Raw genomic sequence first — 19,537 nt, 5'->3', positions numbered from 1 at the left:
ATTTATTGTTTTAATTACACATGACTTTCTGACTTTGGCCTTTTAACCTTTATATTAGCTTTATCTTGAGTGGATCCACTGCTTTTACTAAGTGTTTGCCTTTGTCAGTGAGAATGTTTTTATATATGTTCTTATTTAAATTTTTTTATCTTTTCTTCTTAAAGTCTAACATTCTGGTTTAGTGGTGATGAACTCCTTTTCTTCTCTGGGAAACTATTTCTCCTCAGATTCTAAATAATAGCCTTGCTGGGTAATCTTGTTGTAGCCTTCTGATGTGTAAAGTTTCTGTTGAGAAGTCAACTGATTGTATTGTGGGAGTTCACATGTGAATAACTAACTGCTTTTCTTTTGCTACATTTAAACTTCTCTTTTCGCCCTTAACCTTTGGCATCTTAATTATGACGTATCTTGACCTCTTTGGGTTCATCTTGTTTGGGACTCAGCATTTCCTGAACTTGTGTGCTTACTTTCTTCACCAGGTGACAGAAGTTTTCTGTCATTATTTCTTCAGATGGATTTTCAATCCTTGCTCTTTCCTCCTTCTGATACCACTATGATGCAAATGTTGCTTGATGTTGTCCCAGAGGTGCCTTAAAAGTGTTTTGCCTGTTTTGTATTCCAATTTGGTGTTTTATGCTGTCTTCTCTTCCAGATTACTGATTTGATCCTGCTTCATTTAATCTGTTGTTAATTCCCTCTAAGATAGTCTTCATTTCAGTTATTGCATTCTTTATTTCTAACAGGTTCTTTTTTATATTTTCTATTTTTTGGTTGGGATTCTTAATGAGTTCATCTATTCTTCCTGTAAGTTCATTGAGCAGTCTATGATCAGTGTTTTGAACTCTGTACCTAGTAAATTGTTTGTCTCCATTTTGTTTAGTTCTTTTTCTGGAGTTCTGTTCTGTTCTTTCATTTGGGACATGTTTCTTTGTCTTCATTTTGGCTGCCTCCTGTGTTTGTTTCTAGGTGTTAGGTAGATCTGCTTTGTCTCCCAGTGTTGGCAGAGGGACCTTGTATGGTAGGGGGTCTGTGGGGTCCAGTGGCACAGTCTCCCTGGTCACCTGATTTGTGTGCTCCACGGGTGTCCGTTGTGTGACTTGTGTGTGCCTTCCTGTTGTAGTTGAGTCTTGATTGCTGTTGGCATGTCTGTGGGTGGGATTGACGCTCCAGCTGACTATCTGAAAGGGCTGGCCATGACCACAGTGGATAAGCTGTTGCATACGGCTGACCCCACAGCGTAAGAGTTGCGTTAGCCGGGCCCTGCTACTGACTGAATCTGCTCTTTGGGTACGTCATTTGTGGAGCTGGCTGGCTGGTACTCTTGTGTGGTCTAAAGCTGGCCACTGAGTATGTTGGTTCTGGTGCCTCTTGGGAAGGGCTTGGTTGCAGGCCAAGGTCAGCTGCCATTGGTGCCTGGTTTATGGTTACCTGATGGGAACTGCTAAGTGATCTGCAGTTGGGAAAGGCTGTGTTGTGAGACAAGGCCAGCTGCCACTAGTGCTGAGTGCCATGATGGGAGCAGAGGCCCGCCACCCCTTGTACCCGGCTCGTGCCTGCTTAGGTGAAGGTACAATCCAAGCCAACACTGGCCATGGCTTATGCCAGGCTTAGGGCCCCCTGACGGAAGTTACAATGCAAGTTGAGACTAGCTCTGCTTGTGCCAAGCTTGGGCCACTTAGCAAGGGGCACAGGGTGCCCCAAGGCTTGCTGCTGCTTGTTTGGGATTTGTGGGCCTATAAGAGATTTTAAGAAAGCCTGTAGTATGAGCCAAAGCAGGCCACTTGGGTAGGAAAACTGCTAGAAGAGGTTTGGCTGTGCTTGAGTGGGGCAGAGCCTCAGAGAATCACCAGAGCAGGGCACACTGTGCTAGCCAGATTTGACACTGCCTGCTCCAGGTGTGCTGGGTGCAGAGAGCACTCAACAAAGGAACAGTAGCGCCTGCCTGCACTTCTGTGCCCAGCAAAGGCTGCCCTGAGCACTGTCCCTTCCAGCCCTTGCCCTGAAACTAGTCAGTTTAATTCTCCCTTTAGTCCCTGTCCCTTTTCAAACGTCTGCTCCTGATCTCGAGCCCAGAGCAAGTGTGTGAGTCCATGGTCTGGCTCCTGAAGAGGAATGGCTGGGACTCCAGCAGCTTCCTGTCTTACTCAGATGCAATGCACACTGGTTTTTACAGCCAGATGTTACGGAGAACCCTCTTCCTGGCACTGGTGCCCTGGGCTGGGGAGCTCAGTGTGGGCTGAGCCACAGGTAACCTTCACAGCTGAGATATACCTCCTGATTCTTAATCACCGCACCCTAGTGTGGGACCTGGCCATTCCTTGTCGCTGCCCCTCCTACCAGTCATGTCATGGCTGCTTCTTTGTACCCTTAGTCATAGGACTGATGTTCAGCTGTTCCTCAGGTGGATCTCAATGAGGGTTGTGATATAATTTAGTTATAATTTTTATGTGGTTATGGGAGGGAGCCATCTTGACCAGAAGTCTGAAAGTTGAGTTATTTCATGAAAGGAACTATGTGTTCTCTTCCTTGCTGCCTTATACAGAGGGAAATATCAAATTTCAAACATGAATGGTGGTAAGTTCAATTTCCAATTTGACTGTACATTTTGGGCAAATTATGATTATTGAGAAAAAATACTACTAGGTTTTCTGTCTCCTAATGCTAAATATTCTACCACAGAGATGTGTGCATAAGGGAATAGATATAGATATGCATGTTATGTAGAATGATGCTCTTGGAGGAGGAAGAAAATTGTCTTTCGGATAAATCATACAGTATGTCTCCTTCCCTCTACCCATGAATGCCGTTGGGATAAACTGAACAAAGAGAAGAGCAAAAACTAACAGGAAGTGTACAGTTAAAGGCTGTGTTACAGGAGAAAAACAGGAGCAGTTCTAAATATTATCAATTAGTGGAATTTAGTAACCATTTACTATTTTGAATCATTTACTTGTCTTGCTCTTACAACAGTGGTATCATCCGAAAATATATGTTGACACACCAGAAATAACTGTAGCCACAACTACCCAAGAATGCATTGAATTTTACAAAATATAAAATGAATAAAATAATGGAATGAAACCCTGGCTGTGTGGATCAGTTCATTAAAGCATTGTTCAAAGGGTTGTGGGTTCATTTTCCAGTCAGGGCACATACCTAGGTTGTTGGTTCGATCCTTGATTGGGGCGCGTACAGGAGTTGACGGATGGATGTTTCTCTCTCACATTGATGTTTCTTTCTCTTTCCCCTACTGTCTTCCTTCTTTCCCTCTCCCTCCCTTCCTCTCCATCTAAAACCAATAAAAACATATGTTAGGTTGAGAATTTAAAAAAAAATTAAGATAAAATAATGGAACAAAAACATTATGTACTGGTCTACATACTTTCAAATGTTTTCACTAATATAAAAATATCTGTTTTTCTATTCTTGCCAATTCTGAACAAATGGCATTCTAAGCTAGAAATGTCTGTCATAGGCATGTTTCTTCTTACATCAGAAAGTAGACTTTTAACCTATGATTTGCAGAGATTTTTATTTGTCATTACCTACACACTACGCTTCAACTCTGGGGTTTCCTTACAGAGGAGGGACATGCTTTGGATTGGAGCACTCATGTGGACAGTGTCCTATTCTGAACCCTACTAACAACATGGTCAACGCATCCACTGTCTGATAGAACAGAAATTCTATACATCATCTGCTGAAACTTGCTCATCCATTAAATATTAGTTGACCCAGGGCTTCCAGTGAGTATTTTGAGAATTCTGCTGCTCGAGCAGATGCCTTTGTAACATAAACAGTATTACAAACCAGAGGAATGTGACTACAACCTTTCAGATCAAATGAGAACTACCTGCATCCTGTTGTAGCTGGAAAAGGTGATACTTTGAAACATGTTCCTGAAAATACAAATCTTTTTCCTTAGGGACAGCTTTAAAGAATCTTTAAGGTTTAAAGCAATGGGTTATAGCATTTGTTTCTAATTGTTTTACAGATTCTGTACTTTTGAAAAATGTTTCCTTCAGAAATGAGCTGGAGACTTGACTAATACATTCATCCAAACCCAAACTATAATTAGCATTCTGAAAAGCATGGTAACAGCGAGGGTCTTTATTCCACTCTATGCTTTTCAAACCTGAGATATTTTCCTGTAATTATTCCCACTGAGGTATGTTGGTATTTCAGTTCTCACATTTTATTAGATCTTCATTACATCAAATGTACTGTAAAAATAGCAATATTGAAATAAAATGTAACAATTTAAAATAGTTTTCCTTTTACTCTCATGTATATTTACTAACTTGCTTCATTAATTTATTCATGGTTTTAGATGCTGAGAATAGAGTGATAAAAAAGACACACTAGTCTCTGGCCCTTGTGGAATGCATGTTGTGGTTCAGGTGTAGAGAAAAGAAACATATTAAATACATAATAAGACTATATGATGGTCATAAATTATATGCAGGGCAGTAAAAGGAGATGATGCATTAGAGAATGACTTAGTGGCAACTTTAGATTCAGAGGTCATAGATTGTTTTCTTGTTTTATTATTTTTTATTTTTAAAAATATTTCTTTAACTTTTTATTTAATTTTTCTCTTAATTTCAGATAGGAAGTGAGAGAGAGAGATAGAAACATTAATGATGAGAGAGAATCACTGATTGGCTGCTTCCTGCCTGCCCCACTGGGGAACGAAGCCACAACCAGGCATGTGACCTTGACTGGAATTGAACCCAGGACTCTTCAGTCCACAGGCCAACGCTCTATCCATTGAGCCAAACCAGCTAGGGCTGTCCTCTTGTTTTAGAAGATAGCACTTAAGTTGCAATCTGAATAGTATGAAGGGCTATACTAGTATGTGCCAAGGTAAGGATAGCGCATTCCAAGAAGAGGAAGGGCTTTAAGGCAGGAGCAAACCAGGTGCTATGGAAGAACAGTGAGAAAGCTGAGGTGACTGACATGTAATCAGTGCTCAGGAGAGAGGCACCAGCTGAGAATACCAAGGTTATCATGGATCACTTGGGGCATGGCGATCCTAAGGAAGGCGGTTGCATTTGAGTCTAAGTGTGACAGAAAACCATTGGAGACTTTGAAAGAGTGACGGTAGAGTTTCGCTGGAGTAAACAGATGGATAGAGAATAAATAGTAAAGTCAGAGAGAGCAGTTATGGAGCTATTGTCTCAGCAGAGGAAGGCTGTACCTCTTACTGAGCTGGTAGTACTGAAAGTGAAAAGAAGAGGACAGACTCAGGATATACCTGGGATATATAGACAATGAGATCTACTAATGGGTGGAGTGTGGGAAGTAACAGAAACAGCCAAGATAAAAGTAAAACGAGATATTTTGGAATAAGCAACTCTATGTGCAAGGCGATTTATGGCAAATGACGGTGATGCCAACATGAACCAACTGAATCTCAACATTGCATCTTTTTTTTTAATATATTTTATTGATATTTTACAGAGAGGAAGGAAGAGGGATAGAGAGCTAGAAACATCGATGAGAGAGAAACATCGATCAGCTGCCTCCTACACACCTCCCACTGGGGATGTGCCCGCAACTAAGGTACATGCCCTTGACCGGAATCGAACCCGGGACCCTTCAGTCCGCAGGCCGACGCTCTATCCACTGAGCCAAACCGGTTTTGGCTCAACATTGCATCTTAATGCTGCTGGACTCAACACTGATTCATACTCAAAACTTGGACTTAGTATCAATACTTACTTTTGTATATGTGCTGCCGAAGCGAGCACTCAATACTTACTTTCAAGACTCAAAACTTGATTCAGTATACACTGATAGGGAGATATTGTCTTATTTTGAAAGTGCCTTTGAGTAGAATTAGAGTATTCTATTGTTAAAGTTAATGTAGACAGTGCCATAATGAGGCACATTCAGGTTAACTGTAGTTATAAGTCTGAAAAACTGTTTCTCTCTCTCTCTCTCTCTCTCTCTCTCTCTCTCTCTCTCTCTCTCTCTCTCTTTCTCTCTCTCTCTCTCTCTCTCTCTCTCTCTCTCCCCCTCTCTCTCTCTCTCTATATATATATATATATAGTTAATCCTTACCTAAGGATATTTTTACATTGATTTTTAGAGAGAGTGGGAGGGAGGGAAGGGGGGAGAGAAACATCGGTGTGAGAGAGAAACATCAATTGATTGCCTCCTGCTGCATATGCCCTTGGCCGAGGATTGGACCTGCAACCCAGGTACATGTCCTTGACTGGAAATGGAACCCACGAAACTTTGGTGCAGGGGAGTGGGAGGGGAGGACGTTCTAACCACTCGACAATACTGGCCAGAGCTGATAAAATATTTTTATAATAATCTCAAGTTTAGTTGTTCAGAGAAGCAGCCTCCCCACCTATTTTTTTTGGAGCAAAGAATATGTGAATTTTTACAGCATTTAAATTTATCACAAAGTACCTTTCAAGTGTTGAAAAAAGTGATATCTGACTTATTTCTGATTTGGACAAAATATATAGCTAAACTTCTCAAAGGAAATATAAATTTACAACAACATAATAAACAGAGCATAATGTTGAAAGGGAAAATATAAAGATAATCCATTTTAAAACAGCACAGAATATTATCAAAATTGTGATGTTTGTGCATCCCTCACCAGTGTATACATTTTCTAAGTTGGCATAAGAAACAAAATAACCTAAACTATAATGATAAAATAATAGAGTAAAATATCCTTTAAATGTATATTTCAATCCCTGGCTGGTTTGGCTTAGTGGATGGAGCATCAGCCTGCAGACCGAGGGATCCTGGGATCAATTCCAGTCAGGGGCACATGCCTGGGTTGCAGGCTCAATCCCCAGACTGCAGGAGGCAACCGATCAGTAATTCTCTTTCATCATTGATGTTTCTATCTCTCTCTCCCTCTCCCTTCCTCTCTGAAATCAATAAAAAATATGTATTTTTAAAAATTTATATTTCAATAGTAGCTGAAATTTTTGTTAAGCTTTTCACAAATAAAATCTCACTCAATAAAATAAATATTTAGTTGAACTCACCCTAAATATAGAGTTAAAATCATATAAGGAAAACTTAGACATGAGAGATATGAGTCAATTTAGCTGTTGACATGCAGTCTAAAAAGGGAATTCTTTAAGTTTTGTTTACAAATTCATGCCAGTCTAAACTTGTGGTCTTTAACCTCAGCATGGCCAGGAGTCATACTCTATTTCCAGAACCAATTCGAGTATCAGTGATCTCGGCTTGAGTTCTCCCCAAGACAGATATTTGAGTTTAAGACATTTAGTTGAGAAATGAAATAGGAAAATTAAGGTCACAAAAGGGTGCTGTCAATCTAGTTAACATCATGAGCAACTGGAGCTCAATCTTTCTGGAAAATCTGGGCAATTATGGCAAACTTGCCTCAGAATTGTTCTGAATGGGGGGTGAGAAAGTTATATATACTAACATATATATTATATACATAATACACACACACACACACACACACACACACACACACACACACACACACATATATATATATATATATATATATATATATATATATATATATATATATATATATTCTTCTACTTGAAATTAGCTGACAGCTTGACAGCTCTTGGGAGCATTGAATGCCCAGCATTTCTTACCTGCCCCTCATGTGGACCAAGAGAAATTCCTCAGATGGAGTCACAAGAGCCTTGAGAGGAAGCCATCATCACTAATAAGAAAGAAGGGATACAGACTTTTATTTCTCCTAATTATATAGAAATCAAAATTTACTACAAAACTATCAGAAAATGCTCCCATACATTTTGAGTTCTGGAATATATACTAGGCATGAGCCGTCAGTGGACTTTGGCTCCAGGCTTCTGATCTTCGTATCTATATGGAAAGGAGTATATCACATCTGGGTTCTTTAGCATATGTGATTAGAAACAACACGAGTGCGTAAATTAAATACAGGGTTAGACAAAAGTAGGTTTATAGCTGTTCACATAGAAAATAATACAATCCTATCTAATAAAAGAGTAATATGCAAATTAACCATCACTTCGTCACAAAGATGTGGCACCCATAGCCACAAGATGGTGGTGCCCAGTCCTCTCAGCCCCACCGGAGTCCCCCAGTTCCAGGGGGGGTGGCCGCTGAGAGCGGGCAGTGTGAACGGCCTGGCGGAATGCTTGCATTGTCACCCAAGCAACAAGGCAAATGTTCCGTGCCTAGCCGCAGATGGGCCTCTGGACCCCGGGGAGCCTATGGGCAGCGGGCGCAGAGCAGCCAGGCCCCACAGAAAGCTACTGGCACACGGATTCGTGTGCAGGGCTACTAGTAATAAATAATAATACAAGAATAAACTGTGTTGCCAAAACCGGTTTGGCTCAGTGGATAGAGCGTCGGCCTGCGGACTGAAGGGTCCCGGGTTCGATTCCGGTCAAGGGCATGTGCCTTGGTTGCGGGCACATCCCCAGTGGGGGGTGTGCAGGAGGCAGCTGATCGATGTTTCTCTCTCATCGATGTTTCTAGCTCTCTATCCCTCTCCCTTCCTCTCTGTAAAAAAAATCAATAAAATATATTTAAAAAAAAAAAAGAATAAACTGTGTTTTCACGTACTCACAATTGTAAGCCTACTTTTGCCACGCCCTGTAAAATGGAAGTTATTGATATATTAAATAAGAAGCAAATATAGTTTGCACTTTGTCATAGTACCTTGAGATGCTAAACCAAAATACAACAGGCTGGGAAGCTTATAAACAACAGAAGTTTCACATAGTTCTGGAGGGTGGAAGCCCAAGATCAGGGTGCCAGTGTGGTCAAGTGAGTGTTCTCTGCCTGGTTTTCAGTGTCCATACAGGGAAGGGGCTAGAGAAGCCAGTGAGACATCAATGTGGACCAACCTGGGTGTGTGCCCTGACAGGGAATCAAACTTACCACCTTTTGGTGTACAGGATGATGCTCCAACCAACTGAGCCACACTGGCCAGGGCTGTGCTCTCTCTTTTTGTAAGAGCATTAATCTCTTTCATGAGGGTTCTACCCTCTTACATAAGCACCTCCCAAAGGCCCCACCTACAAGTAATACCACTTTTGGGGGTGAGGATTTCAATATATGAATTTAGGGGGTCACTCAAACATCCAGAGCATAGTGGCCCTGAAACATTTTGTGTCTTTATGTGGATTATAATACAAAATCTGATGGTTTAGTGAATCAATTTTCCAACAACTCAATGTCTTTTCCTCTTTCTGTACTTGAAAAAATTGTTGAATAAGGAAATGGTTGTATATTTTTCTATACAACCAATCATTTAATGATTCTAGCTACCAGTTTGAGTGTCTTCACTATAAAAGCATTGACAAATATTTTATATGCATATCACATAACTTGAAAGTAGAACTTCACTTACATAAGGACATTTTAAAAAATTAAAAGCGTTTAAATTCCTTCTTGGTCTTCAGATTATATTATACATTTATTTATAAACAAAATTATAATATTCAGTTACCATTTCCAAAATCCATTGTTTATAGATTTTAAAAAATAGATAAGTTAGTTCTTCTAAAATTATGAAAGATAAACTAAAGGTCAAGTTATCTGGAAAAATAGAGATAGTTAAACAAATGAGAATTCAGAAAGGCTAGAGCTCAATTATTATTTACTGATGGAGTGAAGATTAACAATAAGAGAATATTGACATTTACATAGACCTATGATTTATTTATTCTACAAAACATGTTGAGTGGCTATTATGTGCAAAGAATCTGAAAGCTTTATTTGGCTATGAGGATGGTGAAAATTTAAAATTTTCATAATTCTCTTTTCCACATTTGAGTCTGTTTGTCAGAATTTACCTAAGAATTTCAGAGGCAGCTTTTGAGCCCAGGATCCAGAGAGAAAGCAAAGGGTTTTATACAGAAAGAAAGATACATCCCAGACTATAGAAATGTAGGAAATTATACAAAATGTTTGAAATGGCCTTCAGTTGAAAAAGAAAAAAAGGTTTGGATAAAAAAAGTATTTGGGCCCTGGCCAGGTAGCTCAATTGGTTAGAGCAGTGGTCGGCAAACTCATTAGTCAACAGAGCCAAATATCAACAGTACAACGATTGAAATTTCTTTTGAGAGCCAAATTTTTTAAACTTAAACTTCTTCTAACACCACTTCAAAATAGACTCGCCCAGGCTGAAAACTGACTTCTGTGCATGGGCCACGAAGTTTCAATCACACTGGATGTGCGCGCCCGCCGTGGTATTTTGTGGAAGAGCCACACTCAAGGGGCCAAAGAGCAGCATGTGGCTCGCAAACCGCAGTTTGCCGACCACTGGGTTAGAGCATCATCCTGATATACCAAGGTTGTGAGTTTGATACCCAGTAAGTGTTGGTGAGGACATAGAGAAAAGGAAACCCTCACGTACTGTTAGGAATGTAGATTGGTGCAGCCACTGTGGAAAACAGTATGCAGTTACCTCAAAAAATTAAAAATGGAACTGCTTCATGACTCATCAATTCCTCTTCTGGGAATATATCCAAAGAAACCTGGAACACTATGTTGAAAGAATATATGCACCCCTATGTTCATAGCAGCATTATTTACAATAGCCAAGATTTGGAAGCAGCCTAAGTATTCATCAGTAGATGAGTGGATAAAAGAGCTGTGGTGCATTTACAGAATGGAATAGAACTCAGCAGTTAAAAAAAGAAAAAAAAAAAGGAAATCTTACTTTTTGCAATAGTATGGATGGACCTAGAAGGTGTTATGCTAAGTGAAAAAGTGAAATAAGCCAGTCAGAGAAAGGCAAGTACCATATGATTTCACTTACATGGGGAACTTAATGAATAAAATAAACTGACAACCACAATAGAAACAGATTTAAAGATACGAGAAGAGGTTTGTGGGGCTGGGTGAAAAAGGTGAAGGGATTAAGAAAAAGAAAACACCGCATAGACACAGCAGTATGGTGATTACAAGAGGGAAAGAGGTGGGGGGGATGTAGAAGAGAGTAAAGGGCGGATAAACAGTGATGAAAGAAGACTTGACTTGATGTAGCAAACACACAATGCAATATACAGATGATGTATTGTAGAATGACCTATATGATTTTATCAACCAATGTCACCCCAATAAATTAAATAAATATATTTTAACAATTAAAAAAATGTTTTCATGTAATGTAAATCAAATGCTAACAACCATTCAAGTGTAAATTATCTGAAGTTTATTATCATATCTGCAATATCAAAGACATGATAAATAAATGATAAATGCCCTAACTCCGTGGTTGGCAAACTGCGGCTCGCGAGCCACATGCAGCTCTTTGGCCCCTTGAGTGTGGCTCTTCCACAAAATACCACGGCCTGGGCAAGTCTATTTTGAAGAAGTGGCGTTAGAAGAAGTTTAAGTTTAAAAAATTTGGCTCTCAAAAGAAATTTCAATCGTTATACTGTTGATATTTGGCTCTGTTGACTAATGAGTTTGCCGACCACTGCCCTAACCGGTTTGGCTCAGTGGATAGAGCATCGGTCTGCGGGCTGAAGGGTCCCAGGTTTGATTCTGGTAAGGGCATGTACCTTGGTTGCAGGCACATCCCAGTAAGAGGTGTGCAGGAGGCAGATGATGGATGTTTCTCTCTCATCGATGTTTCCCTCTCATTGATGTTTCTAACTCTCTATCCCTCTCCCTTCCTCTCTGTAAAAAATCAATAAAATATATTTTTTAAAAATGAAGAATGATAAATAAAAATGAATTATATATATATATATATATTCATAATATTTGAAATAAATTAGTCAGAGTCAGTTGAATGAATGCTGACCAGCCAATCTGTCAGCAGATTACATAGTCCCAGGGATATGGAACATTATTATAATGGAGGCAAAGACGTGTATATATGTGTAATTGTGGGTGGGCAGAGTTTGAAATTGGTTAAATCATGGCAATATCTCTAGGCCTTATGAAGAAAAAAGAAGCTGCAGTTTGGATAGATGGAACTTAGGTCAAAGAATATGCCTGGAGTAAGGAACTGTCACAGAAATAACATAGAGAAAAATAGGAAAAAAAAAAACAACACTTTTAGGGATAATAGGACATCTCTGAGAGAACACAAAAAAGAGCCTTAAAATATTTATAAAGGATAAAATGGTGTGAAGACTGCATTCACTTAGAAAATGCAAACCTGACTCTCAGGATTTCATTCGCCAAAAATGGTGGCAAGTGGCAGGTGATTTTCCCCGCAGCTTTATTGAGCTATGGTTGCCTTATAACTGTTATTTTTTGTCATTTTAAAATACTTACTTTTGAGTAGGTCATACCTGCATGTGCTCAAAATGGAGAAGGTACAAGAGAAAATGGAGTGAAACGTCGTCTCCCTCCCATCCCATTCCTGGGCTGCTCAGTTGCCATCCCCAGGGCCCTCCCCTCCATGGCTAGTGTCCTGTATCCTATACATACATTCTATGCACATTGTTGCTATCAATAGGATTTAGGACACTTTGATCCAAAGGTGCCCACACCCCTCATCGCTGCAATGCCTGGTGCTCAGGGATCCCCTCCTGTAGGTACCCTCTTTTCACAGATTAGTCACTTATTTCCTTTTACTTGAGAAAGAAGCCTGAATCACATGCTCATTAATACTAATGAATAATGACTTAATTGCTGCCTTATTTGCATCTAATCATATAAAGGTCTTCAGCACATGTATTAATTTGGGATTGACATGTTTGAGGGATTATAACCATTTGTTCTTTTGAAGAATTCAATCATAGTCATTATTTTTGGAATTCTGTAGTTAGAAGAGAGAGAAAGTACTCCTCAGGAATGATGAATACCATTAGCATTTAGAGAAGTTAATCTGGAGAATACATATACTTTTAATATTTTCCCAAACATTTATTAGGTGGGTCTTACTTGGCAATCAATTTTATAAACCAGAAAAGCCTAACTAGAATATTTGTGAATTAATCTTTTATTCGAGTGACAGAAAAGCCAATAGCGTTGACCTAAACAAACAAAAATATACGTGAATGCATAATATATAAAAATAAAACTCTATGTAATTTGAATATAATGGAACAGCCCAGAGGAAGGCCTGACTTCAAGTGGAGCTCTATCAAGAGATTCGTGATACTTTCTCTAGGCTCTGCCCTCCCTGTAAGCAGCTTTGTTTCCAAGGTGGCTGCTCTCATAGAAGCAATGGTGCGGGTCCCTCCTACATCTGCTCAGTCCATGCCGCTTAGGAAAGAGGGCATCTGTTCTGGTCCTATTGCAGGAGGAAGAGAAAACACTTTTACAAAAGCACCAGGCAGATATATCCTGGTGTGTCGCTGGCCTGAGCTGGGTCATGCAGCCGCATTTTCATCAATTAATTAATGGGATGGTGTTAGGGTGGGGTATCGAGGAGAGAAATACGATGATTGACGTGAAGCCCAAAGGGTCGCCTCTGAGCTAATAACGGAGTCCATCTACCTGAAACGCAAGGCTGGGAAGAGGAGAGGAGGGAATCCCAAAGAAACATGTGGTTGGTATCACACGATGGAAATGGCTGATGCCCAGGGAACAAACATCCACAACAGAACTGCACACAGAAATTAGAAACTGTTGTTGTTAGGGTAAAATTCATGAGTATATCTAACAAGCATCCTGAGAAGCAGTAAAAATAGAGCCTTTCATACAGTTTCTAAAGCTAAGTATATTTTCTGTTGTGTATATATAGGAAAAAATGTCATTTTAATAACATTGGGCAGCCTAAGAGACCTCACCAGGGAACTTTTACAAATAGGTTCCTTTATTGACTTAGGAGAAATTTAGCAATGAAATTCAAGTACATGAAAGGTTATTTAAAAGGCTGGTGGCCAGCTGTTCTCAATTTCTGCAGAGGATGCCACCAGGGACCTGTGCTGAGGTTGGAGCACAAAGAACTTGTAGTTCATGTAAGTGCCAAAAGTTCAGAAATAGCAAAAGTAAAAGCAATGAATCACTGAAGTAGTGATTAGTAAAAGTTTATTGTCCACACATGAAAGAGACAGTTTTCAAACCAGGAGCACTCAAACCAAAACATGGAATGAGGCTCAAGGGTATATTTTTGTGAAACAGCTTATGTGGTGAGACAGCAGTGACTTTATTCTTCACACAGATTGGTTACGATGTTATAATTTTCAGTGGTTATCTCATATCAACTTCAGGAAACAGTTCAAGTTTTGTTTATGATTCCCAGAAAAATAAGAAATGGCCCAAAATAAGCTACATTAAGTTTTATTTGTAGGACTCAGCTGGTTTTATCTGCTCAGGGGATTTTCAAGACTGATATTTGTCTGTTTTTTTATTTTAATGTCAGACTTTCCTGTTAGTGGAGTTATTAAATCCAAGGATGCATTGAAAAAGAAGGTTCTAGAATTTACTCTAGAAGCCTCTATGAAATAAAATGATTTTGGATTTACTTTTACTAATATGATTCAAAGAAATTCTACTTAAAGGATAAACTGGGGAACTTTTTAATAAACATTTAATAAGCATTTTCTTTTTAAGATTGATATTTTAAGCTTAAAAGCATCAGCCTGGGATAGACTGAAATAAGACAAGTCCTTTTGCAAGTAGAATCAAATCTCTAATTTCTCCTTTGGAATACAAAATAAGCCAAATGGGAGTGATTATATTTTAGAGATTACAGCAAATGCCTTAAAATATTAGCTTAAAATTTTGTTTTAATTGCTACTTTTAAAACAAAATCTGTTTAACCTGTAAACCCCTTAGGTCCAAGATCTTTAAAACCTGGGAATAATTCATCCTATGAAATTAAGACCAATAGTTTTTCTAATTGGCATAAAATCAACCATTTTTCAGTCCTGTGCAATTTAAATCATATTAGCATACATTAGTCAAAAATCAAAATTCAGTTCTAGTCAGGGGACTTGTATCAAGTAATTATTGGATATAACATTACTGTTATTGCTCATAGCTATGCATGTGTCCCTTTAAGTAGCACACACTTCATAAGGAAAATGGAAACCAAAAATATAGCAAACTGGCAATCAAAAGTCCATTAGAGTCAATATTGTTTTCTTCCTTTTAGCTTCATAATAGTCCCACATTTTGCCTATTGTATTCTGACTGCATAAATGGCACCCCACAGCCAATAATTTAATTTTTACCTCGTGAGAGTGAAGGCTCATAATGCTTTTAAGTAAATAATGCTTTTGGATAACATTAGAAATCATAGGATATGGAAATAAAATCTTTGAATTACAATTTTTTTTTTGCATGTAGACATTGGGGAATGGACTTTTAGGTTTTCAGAGTTCTTAACAAAGTTGATCCTCTTAAATGGATAATAAATTTAGTATCAGTATAATTCACCTCTATGATTAAATAAATTATATTTTAAACAAAATAATAAGTACTTGGTTTTGGATTTTGAGTCATGTAATTAGTCTAGGTTTTTGTGGGGTTTTTTGGTGGGGTCAGCATTGGAGCAAAGTTGTATGAAAAGAAAGTGATAGATTGTTTTGCTAACTGATGTCTACCAAGAAAAAAAGTTTCCTTGAAAATAAAGATGCATACAGAATTATTTTACATGCCTAATTAAGGTAATAGGTGTCATGCATTTTTGGATTCCAAAAGCCTGATAATCTAATTAGGCTCTCCAAGACTCATTGCACTGAGAAGTCTAACCTAAGATAGCAGTTATTTCAACTCAGAGAAAATGGGGCCATATAGCTGGTTCGAGATTATTAAAATATCCCATGACTTACAAATGCACAGTTTTAAGAGAATTTGATACAAAATGATCAGAACAGTGAAAGCAACAGGACCTCATTCTTTCTCTTCAAATGCTATTTAAAATGTATTTATGTAAACAAACTCTACATTCTTTGCTTACTCTTGCTGCCAGCCCTGCTTAAGTTTTATGTATGTAATGCTTTTCTTCACATAGGGAATATAAATGTACAAATTCGCCCATAAGCATTGCTATTATTTTGACTCTCAATAATGCCAGTTGAATTTTAGAATTGTACCGGTGGAAAATTTCTGCTGTACTCTTGCCAAATTGTGAAGGTTAGCTAAGAAGCTCTGTACATCTCTCTATTTGCATCTGGGCGTCTTCTGTCACAACTGGGATTACTTGTCTTCAAAACTGTACTGCATCTGTCTGTGTGAATTCCAATGTCCTCAAGGAAGCTAATTTTCTAGAAGCATGATGCTTCAGGAGAGCTCAATAATATCATTACAGCTATCTCGAACCATGGGCATTCTTAACTATGGGCTAGAATGGCTCTGAGGAAGTCTTTTGTTTTGGTTGTCCTCATTAATAAATGTCAGCCTGCAGCTACTCTGCAGAGCAGCATAATTCAGTCTGAGAAAGCTTATCTGAAACTTATTTCCTCACCTGTTAAGAAAACCTTAAATATCACAGTAGGACTGTGAATCCCTATTTTGAAAAATGATCTAACACAAGATGAAGATACATGCTTTATCTCCTTTATACAACGCTGTTGGGAATATTGCATTGTAGAGTAATATGTAAATGCAAAATAGAACTATGGCAGATGCAGAAATAAAAAGTTTGATTTCCGCAGGGCTCTGTTATGATACGGCTATTTGTCCTTAATTATTACTTATATTAAACTCTTTCACATGCTGTAGTTTATTCACTTGTCTTAAGTACTCTGTGAAATGTGTATTAACATATTATTCCCAACTTACATTTTTTTGCAAACTGGCTTTATGGAAAGGTAAAGTGACCAATTTAATACAAGCTGTGGAATCAAGGTTTCTAAGAAGAAATTATAGAATTCATCCACTATCACAATTATTTGCAGATTTAGTCAATGTACCTTAACCCATTTATTTAAATATGACAACTTTTAAAAATAAATTAGGTCTTTCTCCTATGACATTAAGTATCCCATATTCTCCCTCACACTTTGTCAACAGGTAACACAGCTCCTCGCTGTCTGAAGCAGCGGCCATGAGCAATGCGGAGGGATGTGAGACATTGAGGATTAGACATGATGGTCCATATATTTCAGGAGAAATAACAGTGGACAAGAAGGAAAGAATGAGTGTGAAATTCTTCTTATACCTTTTTAAGTGTTTTACACTAAATTGGGAAGAAAATAGTAAAGAATTAAAATACAATGTAACAAAGAGAGTGACATATTCATGTTTACATGTAATATAGGTAATTCCTTTGCACCATGGAGAAAGAGTTTGGTGGAGATAAACCTGGAGATAGAGGGACCAGTGAGAAAGCAGTTGTAGTTATCAGGGTAAGAGCTGAAAGATGACTGTGGCAGAATAGTCAAGGAGGTAGTGATTCCAACCTAAACTCCGTCAAAAAAAAAATGGAAAGAAATATGTAAATCTAAAATTACCAATTTTATTTTATTCTTACTCATTTTATTATTTTTAAAGAAATACACTATTTTTCTATGTATTCATTTTTTTCTTTTCTTTCCAATTCACCAATGTTCTCACTGTGCCCTTCCCACTTCCAGTTGTGCCATAAATTGTCTTCCATTCTGATTTTTTTTTCACAGAATTCTTCGTCTCCAAGACATAATTGAAACTTAGCTCTTACCACTGCTTCTCTTACAGGTTATTCTAAAGGCATTGGTTTTCCTGCTATTCTTCATTACCCAAGAGGCTTGGCACTGCATTCTTCTGGTTCTTCATACTAGTTCCAAGTCATTACTCTTCTTCCCTTCATAGCCCTTCCAATACTGAAAGCCATATTCATGGCATTTCCATCCTTTACTACCCGCATTTTCCTGCCATGGCAGCATTTGTCAAAGTTTGGATTGCAAAGCACTGATGGTCTCTGGCATTTTAACATTGGATCCCAAAGTTCAAGGCCAGGATCCACCACTTTTAAAGTTTATGAAACAATTAAATTGTATACATTAGCTTGACTGTTCAAATTTGGAGTTTTCAGCAATTAATGTGTACCTTATTTTTAGAGGAAGACACATGTCATATTATTAGAGATTTTTTACTTGAGATATTATGGACATATAGCATTGCATTAGTTTCAGGTGTCCAACAAATATTTCAAGTATGCTTGTATTGTAAAATGATCACTACTTCAGTTAACATATAGTTTTAATTTTTTTTTCTTGTGGTGAGAATTTTTAAGCTCTCTCTTAGTAAATTTCAAATATGCAACACACTATAGTCTCCATGCTTTACATTCTTCCAGAACTTATTTACTTATAACTGGAAGTTTGTACTTTTTAACCCTAATCATCCATTTTGCCAACACTCACTGCCCACATTTATTTAGTTAAATTCCACATATAAGATCATATAGCATTTGTCTTTCTTTGTCTGAAGTATTTTACTTAACATAATTCCCTCAGAGTACACCCATGTTGTCACAAAGGGCAGGATTTCCTTTTTTAACACTGAGTAACAGTCTGGTGTGTGTGTGTGTGTGTGTGTGTGTGTGTGTGTGTGTGTGTGTGTGTGTGTGTGTGTGTGTGTGTGTGTAGTTCACAATTTCTTTATCCATTCATTCATTGATGGACCCTTAAGTGTTTTCTACATCTTGGCTATCTATAATAATAAAAGCATAGTATGCTAATTAGACTGGATGTTTTTCCCGATGACCGTCTGGATGAAGCAGGGGCTGCGAGGGAAGCCTGGGTCCTGGGTGCCAGTGCTGGCAGCCAGGGGAAGGAAGGCCTACTCTTGCACGAATTTCGTACATCAGGCTTCTAGTTATAAATAATACTGCTATAAACATGAGGGTGCAGATATCTTCTTTAGTTTCCATTTCTTTTGGATAAATACCCAGAAGTGGAATTGCTGGGTCATATGGCAGTTCTATTTTTAATATTTTTGAAGAACTCCCATATTGCTTCCCATAGTGATTGCACCAATTTACAGTCCCACCAATGGTGCACAAGGGTTCCCTTTTTTTCAACACCCTCACTAAGACTTGTTATTTCTTGACTTTTTGTTGGTAGTCATTCTAACAGGTGTGAGGTGATATCTCATTGTGGTTTTACTTTTATTTTTCTGATGATTAGTGTCTTCTTTGGATAATTGTCTATTTGGATCTACCATTATTTAATCAAGTTGTTTTGTTGTGTTTTTGTTTTGTTTTGATTACTATTGAGTTGTATGAGATCTTTGTATATTTTGGAATATTAACCTCTTATCTGATATATGATGATTTGCAAATATTTCCTACTATTCGGTAGTTGCCTTTTCATTTGTTGATTGTTTCGTTTGCTGTGCAGAATGTGTTTAGTTTGTTGTAGTATGACTTGTTGATTTTTGCTTTTCTTTACTTTGCTATTGCTGTCAAATACAAAAAAAAATCATTGCCAGGACTGATATCAAGGATTGTTTTTTCTTCTGAGAGTTTTACTGTTTCAGATCTTACATTCATGTCCTTAATCCATTCTTTTGTGCATGAAGTAAGATAGTGATTCAATTTAATTCTTTTGCATGTGGCTGTCAAGTTTTTTCAACACTATTTATTGAAAAGACCATCCTTTTCCTTTAAAAGAATCTTGGTTTCTTTAATGTAAATTAATTGACCATATACAGTGTGTATGCAATTTCTGGGCTGTTT

Source organism: Plecotus auritus (assembly GCF_963455305.1).
Source record: "Plecotus auritus genome assembly, chromosome: 6".
NCBI lineage: Eukaryota > Metazoa > Chordata > Mammalia > Chiroptera > Vespertilionidae > Plecotus > Plecotus auritus.
This window is presented reverse-complemented; position numbering follows the sequence as displayed.